Source organism: Phalacrocorax aristotelis, chromosome 7, assembly GCF_949628215.1.
Source record: "Phalacrocorax aristotelis chromosome 7, bGulAri2.1, whole genome shotgun sequence".
In the NCBI taxonomy this organism is placed as follows: domain Eukaryota; kingdom Metazoa; phylum Chordata; class Aves; order Suliformes; family Phalacrocoracidae; genus Phalacrocorax; species Phalacrocorax aristotelis.
In genome coordinates, this window is record NC_134282.1 from 1,139,873 (window position 1) to 1,152,394 (window position 12,522).

General features: G+C 41.6%; 1 long non-coding RNA gene across 2 annotated transcripts in view; it reads right to left on the reverse strand.

Annotated features, from left to right (window-relative positions):
- LOC142059597 (uncharacterized) overlaps window positions 1-12,522 on the reverse strand; it is a 188,476-nt gene that overhangs the window by 38,602 nt on the left and 137,352 nt on the right. Inside the window, exon 4 of one of the 2 annotated variants that reach the window (XR_012661435.1) lies at window positions 9,005-9,085. The exons of the other annotated variant lie outside the window; for it this stretch is intronic. This is a non-coding gene — a long non-coding RNA (uncharacterized LOC142059597). Of the gene's footprint in view, window positions 1-9,004; window positions 9,086-12,522 lie in introns of those variants that run through there. 2 annotated transcript variants of the gene reach the window in all.

Below are 12,522 nucleotides of genomic sequence, written 5' to 3' on the forward strand. Positions count from 1 at the left end.
CTCAATAGATACCGCATAAACAGAACTGATATACATAATAAGTTGGCCATATTGTGCACGGCTCTCTCAGTAATACAGCTCTTGCAGTAATTATCTGGGTGATAAAGAAGTAATTTTTCTCTATTAAAGTTTTAGCTGCTAAACTCTTAATGGTTGAATTTAACTGTGCTGAACAAAATCTGTCAATGCAATCCACTTTAAAACATTTAAAGCAATATGGAAGGCTCTTTTAAAATATACACCAGTGATTTAAATAATTAATTAGAAGTCAGGTAACACTAAGGAAAAAAAATGAGTGAATAAATGAGACCATTACATTAGCCACCGAAAAGAGAAAGGCCGAATTTGTTTTGTGTTTGTTAGACTAGTTACAGCAAAGCAACAAAAAGGTGTAAGTAAAGTTATACCCGATCTAAGTTAAATTTCAGATAGAATGTAACCAGAGGGTATATTAGGACTGAGAAGCAGAATACTAATCTCTAAAATTAGAAAATTGATCAACTGGGATATGCATCAGAGAGATTCATCAAAGCCTCGCAACAGCCTATCTCCATTTACTGTTTAGATACAGCTAATCTACATCATTAAATTGACCATTCAGTAACTGAAAATCTGCCATGTAGGTCCCGACTTTTCATAGAGGCTTTTAAATATGTATTCGGTAACTACAAAGTACTGAATATATTTTCAGTCTTTTTATACTAAGATTTACAACTAATGACCTTAAGCAATGTCATGCATGTAAAACAAAATTATGAGACCACCCTGGTTTGAGCAGAATTAAGGTATAGAATCATACTTCATTCTCATTCAAATTTAGTAGGATAGAACAAAAAAAAAATCCATAGTAATATAGCTAAACCTATTTCATAGTTTTACTTTGTAAAACATGCCCCTTCACTTGTATTTTGCTATTACAGGCTCAATATAAGTAGACAATTATCTAAGCTTAATGCCAAGAACGATAATGCACTGAGCACACGCAAAATCCTCGTGCAACATCAACCACAGCCCGCAGGGATAAAACATTTATCGGTTGCTCCTTCAAGCACCAGTGGTTTGAAAATGTGGCTGCCCACGCCGACATTTAGGGAAATCGTAGTTTCAGCTTCGTTCCGAACCCAGCACTGCCAAGCCCGGTACCAGGGTGACTCTGCTGGCAACCTGCCTCCCCGTACCCACACGCACTGCAGGCTACTTTCTGTCCCGCTACTTGCCATGAAAGAGGTCCTTTTACTTAACTGCAGTCGTTGGCACGGTGCCCCTTTCATGGACCAAACTAACCGTCATCTTGGATGTAACAAATTAGTACATTCTCAGAATAATAATAAGTATGGACATGAAAACACTATTGTTTTTACTTGGAAATAAAGTAACTACATTTTAGCTGGGTGACTTTTTCAGTTCAGCACCACAGGCAAAAATAAATCTTATAAAAAGACTGGACAATTACAGGAGAGATGAAACACAGGCTTTTGCTGGGGGTTGAGAAGTAAAAGAGCTGCTTCTCATACTGCCCGAAGAACATACCGTAAAATAAAATTTTGAATATCAAACGATTTGTTCCTTTGAAAAAGAATTGCTGTAGGGTTTTGCTACTTGATCTACAACTGATAGAGATTTTTTTTTTTGCCCGTAAAGTACAGAAATGCTTAAGTAAGCTGTATTAACATTACAATGACATATTTCACAAAATGCATTGAAAACTTTAAATATAGAGCAATGCAAGGACTAGACTCAGGCTGAGCGTGGAAGCATGATTGTGCGTTTTCCACAGTAAAACACGAACCTAGGTAACGTGAAATACATCTCTAAGCACAAATATTTCTAAAGCGTTGCATCCTTGCCGTTCTGTCTGGGCACTGTGATCATCATAAAACCGCTTTTTCTCCTCAAGCTCTGCACACTTCATTGCACATCAGATCTTTTAAAAACAGTATCACAGAACACATTTTATAATGCCATTCTGAACCGCAGATAAAAGTAAATTCACATCATTGTTCCGGGCACGCCGGCGCAGACGTCCTAGGCCAAGTTCTCTGAAAAGTACAGATAATTAAAACTTTCCTGTATCAGAGCCCAGTACAGTAACAGCTTTCTTGCCAAACTATGATATGGAACATTAACAGGGATTTGAATAGCAAGTGCATCCCTGACTGTGTAACTCCTCAGCAGCAGATAAGACTAAATTAGTGTGAAGTGCTGACAAGTATGGAAGATTAAAACAAATATTTCTTGTAAATACACTAAATATATTTCCATTCTATGCCATGTTCAGTTGGTGAAGCAAAAAACTCCACTATATAGCACATATATTTAAAAAAACCCGAGTTTGAGACAGTTTAAATAATTCGAGGTATTTTATGTAAAAATGTAACAATTTTACTAAACTTTCTGGTTCAAATGAGTCCAAGAATATCTCATTATAAATGGAGACAGTCCTGAAAAAGCAATCAAGCATGACTAAAAAGATCACTCTTTTACACAAAAAAATAGCCTTCTTATTTTACCCTTTGTTGGAAAGACATTTGGCCAGCCACAGGGGAAATACATAATCTACTTTTATATTCAAATAATATATTTCAAAATTCTACGCATACAAGGACCTTAAAACAATTCTGGGTGGAATATAAAAAACACGGGTTTATGTGATCCTAATAAGTGAATTGCTGACGCGGGCTGACAATTGCTCGGGGGCTTTGTTTGTTTCGGTTTCCCTAAAGCATGTGTACAAGTATTTTGTCTATTGGTTATTTCTAACGTGACTTTGAAGGAAAATACCGATGGAAAGGCATTGCAATAAAATACGCAGGGAGATCCTGGCTAGAAAAATAGAAGTATTACGTATGAGGAGTGGGCACGCTTTCATGGGGATGCTGCCTATTGCAGCTCCCGTAACTCTGAAGCTGAATTCCAATCAGAGCAGCATTCCACCACAAGCGCCACGTACGAGAAGTGCCTCTTTTCGTTTAAAATATACAAACCTCGCTGTTAGTGCATCCTTTTATTTTTTTATGTTTGTGTAGGAACTCCAGATAAAGAGTGTTGATGGTGATTTGCTTTCAGCACCTGAAGGACTAATGAAGCATCATCTTAATTTTTAAGGAAACGATTATGTTGGTGATTCTGGGGGAAAACTGCTTCTTGAGGCAATGCTGCCGGGTAAGAGTCAGGGAGGAGGGGTGCAGTTGACGTTTGTCACTTTACTTTAAACAAGACGACTGTTATTCGGTTTCTCAATACCCAGGATTACGAAGATCAGAGTACTACACAGCCCAGAGGAGGAAAAGCTCAGAGCAATTATAGTTCCCTTCTCAGTCCTGTAGCACTTGCTGTTGGTTTTCAACAAATGAGCAGTCTACACACATCCTTCTTGCTCCGTAACAGCACGAGCTTCCCGCTCCTAAAACTTACAAATATGAAAAGGGAACAGGGAATTCAGTTAATATAACACCGTCATTTTCAGCCCTGAATTTCATCACTCACGAAGAGTTAAAGTTTTCTCATGCTAAGCTGGATGTGTTCCCCACGTATGCCTTTGCTGTGAAATAGAGAAGTTACAGTACCAGGGCAAAGGGCCGAGGAGTGAAATGTCAGTGTGACTTGCACATTCATAGCTTCCTCCAGGCCGTTTCAGCTTATACAGCAGAGCAGGATGAATATTTGTGCTAACTACACATTTCAGTACAAAGAACCCAATTCAGTGAAAAAAAAAAAAAACCTCATGCCATTTATGGCGACTGTGCACTTTACAAAATACAATTATAAATGGTTTATTCACTCGGAGGGAAGAGCCTCAGTAACTGTTGTGCAAGCGACCTGCCCCTCGCTGGGTTTGATGAGCCTGATCCCAAGCCTAGCGAGGGCGGGGAAGGAGTTTGCATCGGCTTCAGCCCTCGGGCTCGTCTCCCTCCCGAACGTTTCCCATGTAAAAACCAAGAACTGCGCGACCAAGGTGGAACACATGACGCAGAGCTGTACACAAAATATGTAACCGAGGGTTAGCACCGGAGCTGAAGTTGCATATGACAGCACCGTCTGGCTTTACAGGTCAGCACGAAGATAAGGTGATTGAAACTGACTCTTGGACGTTTTGCAGTTAAGTAGTATTTTTAAAATAGCAGCGACGGGCTTATGAAGGCAACAACGTTGGATGTACACAGCGCCACGTTTACTGCTCATTCTTTCTCACGTATCTGACAAGCACTAAAAATTTCTCACAAACACTCCTAAAAAAGCAAACTGATATAGCTGTACGTCCACAGCAGTTAATAGCACAGGCAGCTAATTAATTATGTACTTATGTGTGCAACTAGCTATTTATGCAAATTATACAAGCGGTTGAGCACATACTTGGTGCACACAAATACTTAATTGCGCAACGTGCTAAAAGTCTTACCCAAAGTAAAAAATGTCATCTCTAACAATTGCATTGAGCTTATATATCCTCAGGACCTAGAGACCCAATTACACCTCACATTCGTGACGACCTAACTTTTACATTATTCCAGATACACAATATTGAAGAAACAAGTTCTACAAATCCAGCAAAACCGATTTTTATTATAATCGAAGGACAAGTGTTTGGATATTTTATATCTTAAGTCCCATTTGAAGACTTAAGATGCATAAAAGGCAAAAAGACAGGAGGGAAAAGAAAATTAAAATTTATTTCTTCTATTACGTGACACTGCGGCTTTTTCTCCTTGCCAATATTTCACTCATACGTTAGAAGTGCAATAAAAAGGTGCCGCACGAAACCCCGCACAACTTTTCTCTGAGGATGCCACCGACGTTTCACAGGGTTTCTGGGAACGCTGCGCGTTGTGCCCCCTCCTGCTCTAGCCAAGGGCAAGGGCAGCACAAGCACCACCTGCCCCCTCTTCACTGAGCATCACTATTTTAAATGCACTCACAGTAACATGAAACCAAATTATTTTCAGGCCAAATATTAGGAACTTCAAGGTTTCAAAAGGAATGTATTAAAATAAAGATAACTGGAGCTTTTAATTAAAAGACCTACAAAAGTTTGAAAACTTTAAAAGGACGTTGTGGTCTCTTGAACGGTATTACTGGTTAGCTTAAATGCCAGATACGCTGTTAAGCCTGTCCTAACGCTACCTCATACCTACAAAAGAAGAGAAAAAAGCTTCCTTTTTTATTAATAAAAGCAGGGTTTGGAAGCATGATCTAAGGTGGACACCCAAGCGTCCCTAGATGGCAGAGTAATTCTAAGATCACATGTGATTTGGGCGGTAACAGCTTAAGGTCAGTTAGAATTACATCGTACTTTTTGGTAGTGATTGTAGGCTTGATACAGGAGATAGGATAGCTGCATGTGAATATGTCAACTTTACACGCACAGCTTGCATTGCGGTCCTTATCCTTTAAATAGATGAGGTAAATCTAAATCAAAGACAGATTACTTTATGGCCACTTTGAGCATGAATATCTGATCTCTCATCGTACAGATAACGAGAACTTGAAAGTTCACCAGGAAGTCAGGAACAAGGTAAGTATTCTCTTACTACTGGGACGGGAATGCCCAGTATCCAGCATCTCAGACAGAAGGCAGCTGCAGGATTCAGGGCAAGACAAGAAGAGCATGTAAAGTAGAATCACAAGAAGCTGTGAAAAAGGAGGACAGCTGTGTACACCTTGATACAGAATTTAGGAATTAATATCTTATTTTTTCCCCCCGAGATCCACAAAAGATAACCTAGTTCAACCTTTGCTATCCAAAGGACTTGAGTTCAGCCTAGTCTGATCCAGATTATTTAATTTGCAACACTAATCATAATTTTATTCTGAAATTTTTCCCAGAAGTAAAGTCTAGATCTAAAGATATAGCAACCTTGCTAACTGATTGATTTTAGCAATAAGGAATATGTGCATACCTCCAAATTTGACATCAGATGTAATTGCTACAACATCTGAGAAACCTCATTTGCATGGGTAGTATTAGAAGATGTTTAACTTTGAACCTTCCTGATGACCAAAATTTGTCTTCCCCACATGCAAAGAAGTACCAGGGAAACAAGTACTAGCCCTCCCGTAAGAGGAGGAGGAAAAAACCCAGTCTTTCCATAGCAAAAGAGAGTCTGCCTCAGTTCTAGCTACCCAGAAGCATGAAGTATCCAGAACTGCAGTGTGATAAACAAAGTACAAATAAAAGCTCCTTGAAAAGAACCACCTAGAGCCGCTTGACTAATGCATCTGTTGTAAAAATATAATTTCTGTAACGTTATAGTTGGCACGTTGGAGGTTGGCCCCTCTCTCACAGGTCTTGATCATCCCCGATTAACAAGAACCAGATACACAACTTGATTTGTCGCCACGTAACACACTGTATTACAGACGGGTCTACATTTTGTGGCGGAGTGAGTTAAGGATCCTCTCCTGCTTCAGCATCCCAGGTGCTAGAGCTGATCCTACCAACCATCAGTCTGGTATATGGGACGCCTGAGCCGGCGAAAAGCTCTGGTGCCGCACAGCAGCAGAGGGATATTGGCTCCCAGCAGAGACCTTTCCTCCAAGGAGCCACCTGAGAGCGCGCCCCCCTGCGCTTACCCTACAGCACGGAGACCCAGCGAGCCTGGTACGGGGCACCATGCGCCTCCATCACCTGGTAGGTGGTACCCTCGGATAGTCACACACCCAGGCGAGAGCTGGCGCACGATTCCCGCCAACTCCCACGTCCTGAGACAGGAGACGGGCGAGATTTCTCTGCAAAGTTTAGATCTGACAACTTTATTTCTACTCTAGATTAAAATAGGCACCAAGCAGCTGAAGGTAGATATTAGAGATAACCTCTCCAGAAAAAGCATTAAATAATGAAATTAAGTGATAAGGTTAAAGAAAATGAAATATGCAAAGGATGGAAACGCACACATACATACTTAGCACCCCTTTCCACCGTTACAAAGCTACGGGATGTTTATTACTGCAGCTTTATCTGGGCAAATCCTGACTAACCTGGTATCAGTGGGTTTTTCCTTATTACGATTATATTTCTTTTAATATCAGTAATGCTGGACGGAACTGAAATAAAGGTGACTCACGCACAGCTGTAACCCTGCCCACTGTGTCTTTCAGGCAGGTCCTTGCCTCTGTGCCTGGCTCCTGCAGACTTGTGGACTTTGATTTACAATTAACTTTGCCCAGTCCCCAGGAAATTCCTCCTGTCGCCTTGGAGGCGCCGCTGGCGCTGCACGCTCCTCCCCGCCACCTTACAGCCTCAGTGTAGCTGCATGCCTCGGTTCCAAAACGGTCGTCTTGGCTGTCCCTCCTGCAGACTTTGGCATCTCCCGCTCCCTGAGCAGGGCCTGGGGCTCACGAGGGAAAGTGCTCCCCATCCCTCCCACCCTCTCAAGGCATATCACAAAATTACTGAAAAAAGCACACTCAGCGCTCACTGCCACCTTCATACTACAAGACACTCAACAGAAGTAGTGATCTACTACAGAAAAAAGAATTACTAAATGTTTTAAATTAATAGTTTTTTTCAACATATTTGGATTTTTCACCTTGAGAAAATTTTCTTTTTTTGAAAACAGTACAGCTACAATTAATTCTGAAAAAGCACTAAATACCCAAGCTGATATACAGCTTTAGTTACAACCGCTAAGTGACAAATAACTTATTTGCTCTGGTCTATTCCAAACCATAGCACCAATTGCCTGAGGTTTGGGAAAACAAGAAAATTGTAAAAAGCATAACAAAACCCACCAAAGTACTATTTTTTCCTTCAATCTCTCAGTTGAGGGTGCAGTTCTAAACCAAAATCACACCATTCTCCATTGGAAAGCCATTTCCCCCCTCCAAGCATTTCAGTGAAAGTTTAGCATTAAAACAGAGCTTGTGGGGGCAGGTGGTGACCTGAGCTCAACGAGCTTTAGCTTTAAAAAACGAAAGAGCTCCAGAAAGGGCAAATAGCAGCAGCTTATCTTCATTCAGCTGCCAGCAGGACAGCGCTCATTCCCGACCGAAGGCCGGGGAAACCGAGACTCTGCTCCTCTCAGGCCTTTGGGGAAGGAGCTGGTTTTATGATCCCTGCTTGCAGTTCCCATTTCTGGCAACAGCTGAAAGCGGTTCTGTTCCTTCCCTCCCTGGTACCCCACAGTCCAGGGTAGCCTTGTGGTGACTCCTCACCCGTGGCCCCAACACAAAATCCACTGGTGCAACTCACACGTCGCTGTTACTTCAACAAACCTCACGCCTGTAGCAGTGCAACGTCAGAAGGAAGACCACAGTCTTTTCCTCTGGTTAATTTCCTATATGCAGTAATGCAAAGGGGTTGAATACAATGCCACTGCCCCTAACTTCATGTCATCCTTTAGTTTCCCTCGCAAATCTCAGAAAATCACTCTCCAGCCCCAAGCACCGTGTAGGGTTACAGAAGGTCTAAGCATCTGCCCATCACCTTGCATGCCCCTTCAAGTAAAATGAACCTGCAGTTGGATTTGCCTTTTTTATTTTGTAGTGGGTTGTTTGGATATTATCAGCATTCCGCCGGATTTATAAATATAAATCTGAAATGCCCAGAAAAATACTGTCTGCTCATACGTACTTAGACAATGTTTGATGTGTTTCCGCTCCAGAGCAGAAAAGAACTGATTTTCAAAAAACCCTTATTTGAGCTGGTGACTGGTCAGTGAGACTTCAGGCCAATGCAAACATATTTGCAAAACATATTTACAAGAGGAAATGCTTTTGGTTATCACTGCTCTGAAGTTTTCGTAGGAAAAGACTGTGTTAATACACGTTTATCAGCTTCTGATCAAGGACAGTGCTGAAAAGTAACTCGTGGAGACTAATTTTTTTTTTTTTTAAGGTAAACAATCACAGCCCCAGTAGCCTAACCATCTGCTTCTCCACTAGGTGGGTACAGAGACCCATTTCCAATAAAAAACCTAAGGAAACATTAGTTGCACTTTTCTGGGTTTGTAATTGCGGGTAATATTGCAGTAAACTGACCTGGAGCATGACTGTTTTTCTTTAAAAACTCCCAAACCAAACTCACTTCGTGTTGCCTGTGCTGACTCATCCCGTTGACTGGGCACACTCTCCATATCAGCTGCACACCCTTTTAAAAATAAACAAAACAAAAATTAACGGACGGTCTTCTCATCAGTGACTGGTGATATGCACTGCCTCCTAGCAATAATGACTCGTACTTGTTCCGCGCCTTTCATGGCAGGATCTCGGAGCAACAGATTACAATTACACCTCTTCCTTCCTAAGAAGCAGAGAAATTGGAGCAGCAGATGCTCAGTAACCTTGAGAGGAAAAAAATCTCTTTGCAGGTTACTTACAGAAAGCAGGGATAAAACCATAAGGTTTGACCCTCTCTCTCCTTTTCTAACACTATAGAGCTACAGAGCCTTCTGATGAAGGAAGGAGGAACGTTCAGATTTCTCAGAAATTTAGGATTTCTTCAGATATTAGTGTTAGTTGGGAAAATCTTATTTCTTACCCCTTACATTATGGATAATTAATTCTTTTCCTCCTCCCTAATTTTCCATCAGCACCACCCATCTCGTAACAGATAATTCTGTGCCTTTCTTCTTTTGACTACCATTGCTGCAATGCTGAAGAGAATGAGTGAGGGGAGGAGTAAAGTAGAAAGAGTCGGGAATGAAAAGGGAGGGTTTGTATGGGGGGAGAAAGAGATGAAGAACAAACAGAGGTCAAAGCAAAGAAGAAAGAAAACAGGAGATAAATAAAAGAAGAAGAAAGCAAGAGAAGCAGAGAAGAGGCTTACGTACTTCTGGGAGACTTGGAAATGTTGTGGAGAGGCGACTCCTACGTCCCTTAATCTTTTGGCTTATACACCACACCAGCTGCCCTTCACGCCGCCTGCCTCCAGCAGGCTGAAGGAGCTTTAGGATAGGACTATTTTGCCTCAGGGACTTTTCTTTATACCCGTGTGTCTAGACAGGACAAAAAAACCCCACTGGAGAGGCTCTAGCACAGCTGAGCTCCAGTTGTAATTTCAGATCTCTGGGTACAGTGAAGCACAAACAAACGACGTTTGATTACGTTCCCGTATCATCGCAAGCATCCAATGGAAACACGAGCACAGCAGCACCACGCAGCTCTGTCGCGGGAGGAGCCCGAGCTCCCCGGGTGGAAGAGGACCAGCGGCACTGCTGAGCGAGCGGCGGCCAAGAGCTCTCTCGTATTCGACTCCTCCGCGGAGCCTCTCAGTCCTGCATACGGCCCAGGCCACTCGGCTCTGGTAGAAGTTACATGGGGCACTCTGCCCGGACTACAGTTTATTTCTACACCAAACGAGGTGAAGGCCCAAGCCTCCTCATGCACAAGGGAAAATATTGTCTTCCTGGCATAAACTACTAAGATATTAGAGGAAAAAAGGATTTGTGCTGAGACAAGAAATGAGGGCTAAAACATTTCTTTTCTGTTCTTGGGTTTGTCACTCCCTGACTGAAGCATTAAGGAAAATACTACAAGTGTGTCAAGCAATTTTCAGCCTTATTTATGCAAACTGACAAAAATCCCATCCAGTCAACAGCTCTACATCAGTTCACTCTAATTAAAAAATCTAATCTTTAGTGCCTCATTTGGCGGCTGTTGGCCATCTCGTGAAGCTGAACACCTCTGAAAATCAGGCAATGAATATCTCATATCAGGCTTGCAAGGTCAATGGACACTAAAAAAAAGCCCTTTGTTATTCAACTCTGATAAAGCGGAGATAACAGTAGATGGTATGAATCAAGGCCTGTATGTTCGTGAAATAACAACATGTAGTACTGATGTCTACATTCCTGACAGCTCGGGCTACGTGTGTCTTCGCTCTGATCCAGTATAGCCATTCTTCTGCTAGCTCTATCCTCTAGAGATTTGTCTAAAAGAAAAAAAAATCCCTGTAGTCAGAGACTATTTCTATAATACTGGATTGATCATGCTCTTCTGGTCCTGAAGTGGCATATATAAAGAGGGGGTTTGGAAGTTTTCCTCAAAGAGGTTAAAAAAAAATGTATGTTACTGACATACATTTTGGCCTTGTACATGCACCAATCTCATTGACCCATACGTCGAAGGCTATTTCGGACGGAATGACCAAAATCACAGTCCCAAGCTTCTGAAGAACAGTGCCAGGCTCCCAGGTGGAGATGTTCACAGGTCACACCTTCCACGGATCAGCGTGGAAGCTGTGTGGAACTCATGCTGATCAGTAACCCCTACATGCGCATAACTCTGTTTTTAAAATGAAATTTAAAAGCCCTCACATTTTAGATGGACCACAGGTTCTGTTCGAAGTTCAGAACTTAATGTTCGGGGGTAACGTATAGGTCCAGCAGATCCGTGTACGTACAGATTAGCATGTTTATGTAATTGAACCGAAGAGGTAAGATCACCCTACCGTGCCTACTTCCCATTTTCCAGAACGCTCTGCCCAGCTTCTCAGCTCCAGCCTCGAGGCTGGACTTAACGGCAAGCTCCTTCCTAGCTGTCGAGTTCTGTGTTGTTCAACGCAGGGTATTCCTTGTCCGCAAAAAACACTCCATCCTCAAACTGCCAAGGAAATTTATGTCATGTAGCATGACCCCGGGCCAGTTTTTCTGTGACCCCTGAACAGTCCCACCGCTTGTTTCAACATCTTTGATGAAACAGCGTTTTTCTCTGCTCACTCTTTCCAGCTGCTACGGAGAAGCAGCAAGAAGACAATCTCCTCCCGCTCTGTGGCCAGGTTCAAAGGTCCTGGTCAGTCTGCCTTGCTTCAGCACGCGAGATACCGTTAGCCGGACAACTCCCTGTCCGCAAAACTCAACAAGCACGCAGTCAAGTATCTGCACATCAGGCCTGAGCTTCTAAGGCCTCATTCAAAGTATACTGTAAACCAAACAACAAAACCACAAAACAAACATAATTAAACTAAAGGAATGCCTAGCTGTTTTGTTTCCAAAACTCTTCTGAGTCCAAATCTATGCTTGAACAATCAGAATGCTTACTTTTAAAAGCACGTCAACAAATTGCTTTCTTTTACTGTTTCAGATACAAAGTTATCTGTAAAAAAAAAATAAATAAAACCACAGCACTTAAAAAATAAAAGTCATACTTGTAGGTTTTTTTCTTAGAAAAGGGGAATTAAACTATTAAAGGACACCTTGTTAAGTAATTATATAGCAACATCACTGTGCAATTAAATAGCCATCAGTCCCTGCAGCTGAGAAATTTCAGGTAATTATTCAAAGATAATTTAATAGGAGAATTACTGTATTCAAGAAAGCATTAGCTAGTAATCTACCTCAATTAAAGCAGCCAATTAATTTCAGCACCTTGATAATAGCTGCCTTTTGCAAAACTATCCTCCCCTACACACATACACACAGATCCTAAATTTCAAAATAATGATACAAAAAGTGAATTTGGTGTGTTTTAGCTTCCATAAATAACAATTCACTTCCAGAGGATTTAGGATGCTTTTATTGTACATTATGTTACCAGTATGTATTACTTTTGCTGTTCTGGAGTTCAGCTTCAGTTTTGCCGTGGCTA